Raw genomic sequence first — 10370 nt, 5'->3', positions numbered from 1 at the left:
TACTTCAGTAAAAAATAAGTAAATAAAATAAATGTCAGGAAAACAAGGTTCAGAAAGTACATGACTTGCCTGAAGTCTCACAGCCAGTTGGAAATAAAACCTCAACCCAACAAAACAACCACTCCTCAAGTTTTGTCTCTATAAGCGACACTTATACATCAAATTCCACATTTTTAGTTTTGGTAAAACAATTTAATTGTAGATAATGATATTTTCTTTTAGCAAAAGTTACATATATATACTTAATACAGACCTTTATTCTTTCTTTTAGTAGTCATTCTCCTGTTTGTAAACATAAAGTTAAAATCAAATAAGACAGCACAAAGGAAAACTAAAATGTGCTCCTTTTCAAAACTTTTCACTGAGTAATTATGCTGCTTTTTAATTGAAGTATAGTTGCTGTACAATATTATACAAGCCATAGGTGTACAATATAGGGATTCACAATTTTTAAAAGTTTTACTCCATTTATAGTTATTGTAAAATATTGGCTATATCCCACATGTTGTACAATATATCCTTATAGCTTATTTTATACCTAATAGTTTGTACCTCTTAATTCCCTACCCCTATATTGTCCCCCCACCTTCCCTCTCCCCATTGGTAACCACTACTTTGTTGTTTATATCTGTGAGTCTGCTTCTTTTTTATGTTCAGTAGTTTGTTGTATTTTTTAGATTCCACATATTAGTGATATCACACAGTATTTGTCTTTCTCTGTCTGACTTATTTCACTTAGCATAATGCCCTTCAAGTCTGTCTACATTGCTGCCAATGGCAAAATTTCATTCTTTTTTATGGCTGAGTATTATGCCATTGTATATATATATATACCACATCTTCTTTATCCATTCATCTGTTGATGGACATTTAGGTTGCTTCCATGTCCTGGCTATTGTAAATAGTGCTGCAATGAACATTGGGGTGCATGTATCTTTTCAAATTAGTGATTTTGTTTTTTCGAATATATACCCAGGAGTGGAATTGCTGGGTCATATAGTAGTTCTATATAGTTCTCTTTTAAGCTTTTTAAACAAAAATATGACATTATTCTTCTTACCTAAAAATTACTATTAACAAAGGCAAAATGGTATATGGAATTTTAAAATCAACATTTAGAGATTACATCTAATCAATAATATCATGCTAGTAAATAATGTTGTTTTAATGTTTTGCTTCAATTGTCCAACCTAATTAAAATCTGTTTAAAAGCCTACATTTCTACCTACCCTGAAATAGAATCTACTCTAAAAAAATCCCACATATCTCCATATTAGAAAAATTTAAAAATAACCTCTAAGAGGATGTGCTACATCAAAGGGACATCTTGCCCCTACCCACAACCCACAGTATCCTCTCATATTTTCTTAAATTCGGGTGAAAGAATTTGGACTCTTAGTCATATGATTCCATTAGGCTGTCCTCTAACCTCTCAGAAAGTTCTCAGCACCTCTCCATGCAGATATCTGGCCAAATGACCTTGTCCAGATGCCAGAGGAGTCAGTAACCATTCCTCTCTAGTTGCCTTCAACTACTGATGGACCTCCATGCAGAACTAAGTCATAAATGGCATATTAAAGATAGGCATTTAAACTCATCACATGGGCTGATAGTTTGAGCACTACCTTATAAACAACTAAGGAACTCCTTCGAAAGTGATTTGTCTTTCCATGAGATAAATTAGCTCTTTATATTAAGGAAGCAATAAATTATTCTTTGGTGCCCCAAGTGATATTCTGAGGTGTAATTTAAATCACAGCCCATAGAGTTAGTTTAAGCTTATTAGGAAAGTTCCAAAGTTGAGCAGCAAATAGTCAGCTCCTCACATTTATAACTTTTACTAGAGATATTTATTTCAAAGTGTGCTAGTTTACTTTAGGATAACTATAAGTGGAGACTACCTCAGGAATTTGAATACTAGCTTAGAGGAATAAAGTTGAATTCATGCCTAGAATAGTTTATTAAATATTGAAATTTCACCATTCTGGCAAAGTTTTTTGGAGAAGGGCCTTACAGTATGAAACCTGAAAATGTGCTCAAAAAGAGTCCTAAAATTCACATGTGTTATTTATGTATTTCTAACTGATGTTAAAATTTTTAAAGAGAATTATGTTTTTTATTTGAGAGGTTGTTTGATCTTAAAAATCTGCTGGCATGGGAGTTAGGATTTTTAGTGTTTCACATTTTATTACTTTCGGTGCCTTTTAGATAATTAATCTTGTTATCTATTTGTTGTTTGGAGTTAACGACAGAATCCTAGCAAATGGAGGACATCTCAGCAGCTAGGAACTGTATAAGCTGTACGTAAATTAGAACTGGATATAGAAAAAAAATTTTTTTTCTTAAGTGATAATGGTTTTTTCAGTTAATTCCAAAGGTCAAGTGTGAAAAAGTAGTCCCTCTCCTTAAATACTGAGATTCATCATCTTGACATTATTTACCAGAGTTGCAGTTCATGAACTGATAGGAGGTCCCATGATCTTATGGTCTGTTGTCCTACATTTGACTACTCCTCAATTATATTGTGAGGCAAAAATGTGAATAGTGTATATATTAAATCTTGGGCACTGAGGTTTGTCATTTTATGCCTCAAAGATTTGTCAGTTCAACCACCGCTAATAAAAACAGCATTTATTTTGTGCTGATTACTTGCCAAATATTATCCTGAAAGTTTTATTATGCATGTATTTAAAGACACTTGAACCATAAAAACTACAATGAATAATAACGTAAACTGTTCTGTAAACCAATAGCCATTTATACATATATTACCATTTACCATATATTTTTAAATAAAATATTATAGACATTATAAACTTAAAGTGAACAATGCACACCGTCCCAATCCAATTCCCCTTCTTTTCTCTCTGTCCAGAGGGCAACCAACCTTACAAGGTTGCAGCATATTTTTCCCACCTCTGCTTTTATATATAAACATTTTCTCTAAATAATATCTAATAAATAGTTATGTGATATTGAAATTGATATGAATGGTATCATATTACACAATGGTATCATCTTCCCCCTCAACATTATATTTTTGATATTTATACTAATGCAAGTCAATCTAGTTATCCATTTGAATTGCTTTGATAGCATTTTATTATAAGAATAAATCACAAGTTATTTATCCATTTACCTTCAGATGGATATTTAAGATTTTCTATCAACTTTAGGCTATAACATTCAATACTGCATTAAACATATATGTAAGTGTTTCTCCAGAGTAGATTCCTAAAGGGAAATTGGTGAGATGGAGCACATGCTCATATTCAACTTTAGAGACATTGGAAAGTTATTCTTTAAAGTAGTAAGACCAATTTACACCCCAACAGCAAAATAGGAGTATTTCTAATTACGTATTCCTCACTGACACTGCCTTTGTCAGTTCTTTTAATTTTTTGCCAATCTGATGGGCATCAAATACCATGTCCTTGTTATTTTACATTGTAAATCCCTGAAGATTAGTAAGATTGAACATATCTTTAATGAGTATTAGCTATCCATGTCTCTTTCTGATGACTTTTTTTTTCCCCCCACTGGACTGTTTGTCTTTTTAAACATAATTTCTAGGAGTTCTTTATATATTATAGGTATTATTTTTTGCCAGTTATATACATTGCAAAAAATGTCTTCCAGCTTGTATCTTATCTTTTTACTTTTTGAAGTTTTTAGACATTAAATGTTTAATGATATATTAAATTTTAATGTAATTTAAAGCATCAATATTTTCCTTTACAGGTTGGGCTCTTTACGTCTTAAGAGAATCTTCCCAACTGTGAGGTCATAAAGAAATTCTTCTCTTTTTTTTTAATTTTTTAATTTTATTTTATTTATTTTTTTATAGAACAGATTCTTATGGGTTATCCATTTTATGCATATTAGTGTATATACGTCAATCCTAATCTCCCAATTCATCACACACACACCCACCATTTTCCCCCCTTGGTGTCCATACTTTTGTTCTCTAAATCTGTGTCTCTATTTCTGCCCTGCAGAAAAGCTGAAAACTAAAAAGTTTTTCAAATGCAATGTCAAAGTCAATTCATGCCAGAAAACCCTAGCTGAGGAGGAGTTGAGGAAGTGACATTTAAAGTTCAAAAATGACCCCCCCAAATTAAGCTTTTAGGTGAAACAGTTCCACAAACAAGTTGTAAGTAAGGCTGTTCTGGTTTTCAAAAGTTATTTGAAAGGATAAAGAAAGAATATAAGCAAAGAAAAATTAAACACCTAAAAAGAGGAAGGCAATAATTTTACCCAGAAGTATGACAAGGTGTTTCCCACAGTTAATGCTACCTCTGTCCAAAATGTTAGACATATTGGGGATAAATTTGTTACTTCCACAGCTATAAATTTCTAGTAGGCAAACATCCCCAAATTCACATACCCTGGCTTGAAAGGACCATATGTAAAATAATCCCCAACAGTTTAACACCTCATTAAAAACTGAAGTCTTTCATACCATTTTAGCAATAATCACTTTGTATTTAGAAGGATTTTCATTTATAAGACTCTTTTCATGCATAGTCTGTGATAGAATCCTGTAAATGTTTTCAATATAAAAATGTTAACCATAGGGCAATAGAGAATAGTTGTGGTGGGCTTCTTCCATCAACAGACACTTAACACAACTAAGCATTTATCATATGCAAGAGCAGGGGAAGATGCTACGGAGGTGAGAGTCTACATGGATCCTGGCCTCAAGGAACAGAGCTACTAATCTGGTAAGGGAGGTAAAATATGTGCATAAATGTCGTTGGGCTACTAGGGAGGATCTACGTGAAAGCAGGTACAAGTGTACAGATAATATTGCGCAACCATTTTTCCTCTCTCACCCACCTGCCTTTGAGAAGTGTTTTTTGTGACCCATACCAGGAAATTTTCTTGTTCATGACTCTACCATTCTGCTTCCTCCCAATGTAGCAGAAACATACAAAAGAGGCACAAAAGGAATTTCACTTTTCTGGCTATGAATACAAGTAACAACTCATGTTTGAACTCTTTCCTTTAGACAAACACAGAGATTATGGTGATTCATCTTTTCATGTCTATTTGGAAAATAAAGTGACACTTCAAAAGTCTTATAGCCTGTGGGCCAAATGAAGTTCTCAGATAGAGAGACACACCCTCCAAAGAAACTGTTAGAATGTCATAAACTTATTAGAAGGCTGAACTACCTCTGGTATTCAGGAAGCTTTGCTCTTTCCTTTCCCCTCACATTTTCTTGTACAGCTCCAGGTCTGACTCTCTGTGTTGGTCGGTAATTTCTCTTTCGGCTTAAATGCTTCCACCCACTCAATTACTTGCGACCTCAGTAGGTTTGAGAAAATTCTGCAGCATGAAAGATTTTTGTTTTCTTTTTAAATAAGTTTATTTATTTATTATTTTTGGCTGCATTGGGTCTTTGTTGCTGCGCACAGGCTTTCTCTAGTTGCGGCGAGCAGGGGCTACCCTTCGTTGCGCAGACTCCTCACTGTGGTGGCTTCTCTTGTTGCGGAGCATGGGCTCTAGGTGTGTGGGCTTCAGTAGTTGCAGCACGCAGGCTCAGTAGTTGCAGCTTGCGGGCTCTAGAGCACAGGCTCAGTAGTTGTGGTGCATGGGCTTAGTTGCTCCGCAACATGTGGGATCTCCCCAGACCAGGGCTTGAACCCATGTCCCCTGCATTGGCAGGCGGATGCTTAACCACTGCACTACCAGGAAGCCCAGCATGCAATTTTTATTATGATGTAAATCAATGTAATACTTTGTAATAATAATGTTCGGAACACCCTTCAATGCTTTTGCCAAGTGACAAAAATTATTTTTAGTGGCACCACTTTGATAATTCTATTATGTTCATAATTAGTTCATATTATTCAATTTCCTTTATGGTATAAATTATGTAATAATTAGACTTGCTCATGAAGTTTGCATACAGTATCTCATAGCAGCACTTTCCAGGACTTTGCATAAACCAAATCCAAAATGAGCTAACCTACTTCAGATACTGAATAACATCAAATGGGAGAAAATAAAAATATAATTACAAGATACCGTTCATTTCAGAAGTAATAAAACTTCAGTGGCAATGCATGTGTCCCACAGTAGATCACCAAAACTGCCTTGAGCAAACAATGAAAGTTTAAAAGGCAGTCTCTGCATTTTCAGAGCTTAAAAAATATATATTTTATATATATATAAAATATATATAATATATATAATATGTATATTATATATTACATATATTAAATATATATATATAATATATATTATAAGAAGCATTTGAAAATTAATTATAGTACCCTTGGGACACTTCAGTACCACTCCTACCCACGGACGCTGTCAGACAGGCTGTGACCTGGGACCCTTTGCTGCAGTGCTTGCACCTGGACAAAAGCCTCCTCAAACAACTATAAGGGGCTGAAAATAACTGCGTACTTGTGCAGTTGGGGCAAATTCTGGACTATGAGATACAAAGAGACCAAAAATCTCAGCTGCCACTTCTGAAGAGCCTGGCGCAAAAGCAGGGGGTTGGGAACAAAAGCAAGGTACTGCACACGCCCCCTGCACTCAACACCACCTAAGGGGTGGGGAAACCACCTAAGCCACGCCTCTGGCCCAACCCCCTGGCCACACCCCACCCCTACCCTCTATGTCATATAAGGAACCAGCTCGCCCCACCCTCAGCTGCTTGTTCTCACTTCCCTCTGCTGCAGCAGAGGCCCCAGTAGAGCCTTGCCTAAATTTCTTATCTGACCTCTGATCAATTTCTATTGATTAAGGAGGCCAAGAACCCTGGCTGGTAACAGCTGGAGCACAAGCTCTGAAAAGGATGTGAATGTCCATCACAGAGAAGGTGGAAATGACAAAAACAGTAAGAAGTAGCCTGTGAGTGGCTACTGAGAGAGCTAATTTACTCAGTGTCTGGAAGAGAAGTTTATGAGATAAAGATGCCAAAACACCTTCTTGAGAGAGGGCTGTAAGAAGGCAGGGTAGAGGAAGTGTATTTGCTTGGAGGTATTCTAAGGCATTATTTTCTGGGATCCTACCATTTTACGATTGGACAAGGAATCCACTGGTTTGTGCATACAGCATCCTCTAATTTCAATGTACTTCTGAGTACAAGGTCATCACCACAAAGAGCCACATTTAGAACTTTTAGAAATGATCCATCCAATTCTCACACCAAGTACAAATTACAAATCACAGCTTGATTTGCAAGTAGGGCAGGATCTATATCTTGACATCTCCAACTCACTTGTTTTCATTTGAGAGCTCATTTTCTAGACTTTCATTTTTCTTCTAAAACCACAACCAGAGAAACAAACTTTCATAAAATAAATACGACTAATACTTTGAAGTAAAAATATCCACAAAGAAGCCAGGATTGGAAGATGGTGGCACTTCCACTGACCCCATACAACAATTTGGGCTTTACATATAAATCTCCTTTTTTCTTCACTCATTTAAATCATTACCATTTCACATTCAGACTCGCTGGCAAAACATCAGTTATTTTAATGTGAATTCTCCACATGCTGCCCCAAACAAACTTTACCCCTCGAGTAGAATGTCTGAAGGTCTCCAGACACAGGAAAAGTTAGAAAATTGCCCCATACAGTCTGTCCACTGCCCTATCACTCTGCTTGCCTGCCCTGCTAATAGATATGAGAAAACACCATCCAAACCTCTTCAGATTTGCTAAAACCAACCACCACCACAGGCAGAATTAGCAACTGAACTTCTGTGTTTCTAAGAATAAATAGAAGAGGCACTGTACCGGGTCTTCAGTTTTGTGACTATTCAAGAGGTCAGACAGGAAATCTTCATGAAGGCTCTCTCTTCGAATCAGTGTAAATTCCCGCAGGAAAACAGCCCCTTGGCTTTGGTCTCCACATACCTAGAGAGATAAGAGAGCCGAATTAGGCCTTCAGACTGAGCCTGGAGGGAGGGGGCACTGAGGAATTAATGTCTCAGAGTTGTAGAAACCTCTTGGATTCATTTCAAGTCTGATTAGAGCAATCAAAAATGACACACAGAAATACATATTAATGTGAGAGCCACTAGAACATTCTGGCATGTGGCTCATCGGATGGATGCCAGGAAAGTCTCCTGCTAAGTTGGCACATCTTAATTGACTGGTGTACGATGTCAAAATTCAGTGATTATAAGTTGTCTTCGAGGCCACGTCCAGCGTAGTCAGGCTCCTAGACGTATTCCATTGGAATATCCACGTGTATGCATCACATAGGGGTCTTGGACCCACAGGGATCCGCCTCTGGTCCCATGGATCTGAGCCTCTAGGGGGATCCTGTCATCCTGTGACACATCTACCAGATAAGGAGGAGCTGGCCTGCACCCGCCTCTGACTTCCTGAGTTATTCCAGGGCTTTAGAACCAGATGCACTTGAGCTACTCTAGAGGGAGGCACTGGAGAATTTTTATCTAGAGCTTATCACGTACCAGGTTCTTTACACGTGTTATCTTGCACCAGCCCCAGGAGGTGTCTGTTATTAGCCACGCTTTACAAATGAGGAACTGGAGGTGAAAGGGTTTCAGGAATTAGTAAGTGTTGAAATCAGCACTCAAATACAGGTCTGAATCTAAAACCCTTTTCTGTTCAGTCTCATTTTGCCACTGAGCTACTCAAACCTCCTCTGGTGAAGAACAAATTGTTAAGTAAATCCTAGAAATGCAACGAATAATCTCTTCACCCAGGCCTCCTACCACCTCCCTCTCTGAGCCTCAGTTTACTCACCATAAAACAGGAAAGATAACAGTACTATTGGATCGCTGAGAAGATAGGCGATAATACATCTTAAGTACTTCGTATAGTGACTTGCATATAATAAGCATTCAATAAATAACATCCATTATTGCCATTGGCAGCAGCATGGATGGACCAGAGATTATCATACCAAGGGAAGTAAGTCAGACAGAGAAAGACAAATATCATATGATATCACTTATATGCAGAATCTAAATGTGACACAAATGAACATATCTACAAAACAGAAACAGACTCACAGATATAGAGAATAGACACGTGGTTGCCAAGGGGGAGGGGGGGTCACAGAGGGAAGGACTGGGAGTTTGGGATTAGCAGATGCAAACTATTATATATAGGACGGATAAACAACAAGGTCCTACTGTATAGCACAGGGAACTGGATTCAATATCCTGTGATAAACCATAATGGTAAAGAATATAAAAAAGAATATATGTGCAACTGTGTCACCGTGCTGTACAGCAGAAATTAAGCACAGCAATGTAAATTAAAAAAATAACAGCCATTACTATCATCATAAGCACAGTCTGCTCAAGGAACAAATAAAAACCTAAGCTTTTAACACACATGAAGTTCTCTGACCATATTTATAATATCTATAATGAATACTACAATAGGTATTATATTATCTCCATATTATCTTCATGTTAGTTTAACTTTTCAACTTTTATACATTTTGAATTTTATACCTTTTTATGGTATTGGTAATATTGGTAAGGAATATATGGGTGTTCATCATATTAATTTCATCATACCTTTCCTGAATGTCTGCAACAGTTCATAATAAATTAAAATAATTTTAAACCCGTAGTCTTTTGGATAGTATAATTTTCTATAATGTATATATAAATGGCCTCTGTTTTTGTTTTTTGTTTTTTTTTTACATCTTTATTGGAGTATAATTGCTTTACAATGGTGTGTTAGTTTCTGCTGTATAACAAAGTGAATCAGCTATATGTATACATATATCCCCATATCTCCTCCCTCTTGCATCTCCCTCCCACCCTCCCTATCCCACCCTCCCTATCCCACCCCTCCAGGCGGTCACAATGCACCAAAGCACCGAGCTGATCTCCCTGTGCTATGCGGCTGCTTCCCACTAGCTATCTACCTTACGTTTGGTAGTGTATAGATGTCCATGCCTCTTTCTCGCTTTGTCACAGCTTACCCTTCCCCCTCCCCATATCCTCAAGTCCATGCCCTAGTAGGTCTGTGTCTTTATTCCTGCCTCTGTTGTTATACAGTACAGTCAGTATCATTGTGGGGGACAGAATCTTGGGCCCTTCACTCCCTACTGTCATCTCTGTGAATGTATTGCTTAACATGGCAAAGGGACTTCGCAGATATAATTAAGTTTATTTGTTAACTTCAAAAAAGGGTTAGTATCCTGGATTTTCCAGACAGGTCCAATGTAATCATAGGAAGCCTTAAAAACAGAGCTTGGTCTGGACTGAGGACAGAAGAGGAAGTCAGGGAGATTCCAAGGGTGATAAGGACTTGACCCGCCATTACTGGCTAGAAGATGGAGGGGGCCATGTGGGAAGCACGAGAAGAAAATGAGCTCTACAACCATGAAGGAGCTTGGAAGATGACCCCTGCCCTA

At 37.1% G+C, this 10370-nt stretch overlaps 1 long non-coding RNA gene across 1 annotated transcript in view; it reads right to left on the bottom strand.

Annotated features, from left to right (window-relative positions):
• Positions 1–253: 253 nt before the first annotated feature.
• Positions 254–10370, bottom strand: part of LOC137227862 (uncharacterized) — a 274630-nt gene continuing 264513 nt past the window's right edge. The window contains exons 2-3 of the long non-coding RNA XR_010945033.1: positions 7760–7879; positions 254–282 (exon numbers count right to left, since the gene is read on the bottom strand). This is a non-coding gene — a long non-coding RNA (uncharacterized lncRNA). The remainder of the gene's footprint in view (positions 283–7759; positions 7880–10370) is intronic.

Source organism: Pseudorca crassidens, chromosome 7 (genome assembly GCF_039906515.1).
Source record: "Pseudorca crassidens isolate mPseCra1 chromosome 7, mPseCra1.hap1, whole genome shotgun sequence".
Lineage (NCBI taxonomy): Eukaryota > Metazoa > Chordata > Mammalia > Artiodactyla > Delphinidae > Pseudorca > Pseudorca crassidens.
This window is presented reverse-complemented; position numbering and strand designations above follow the sequence as displayed.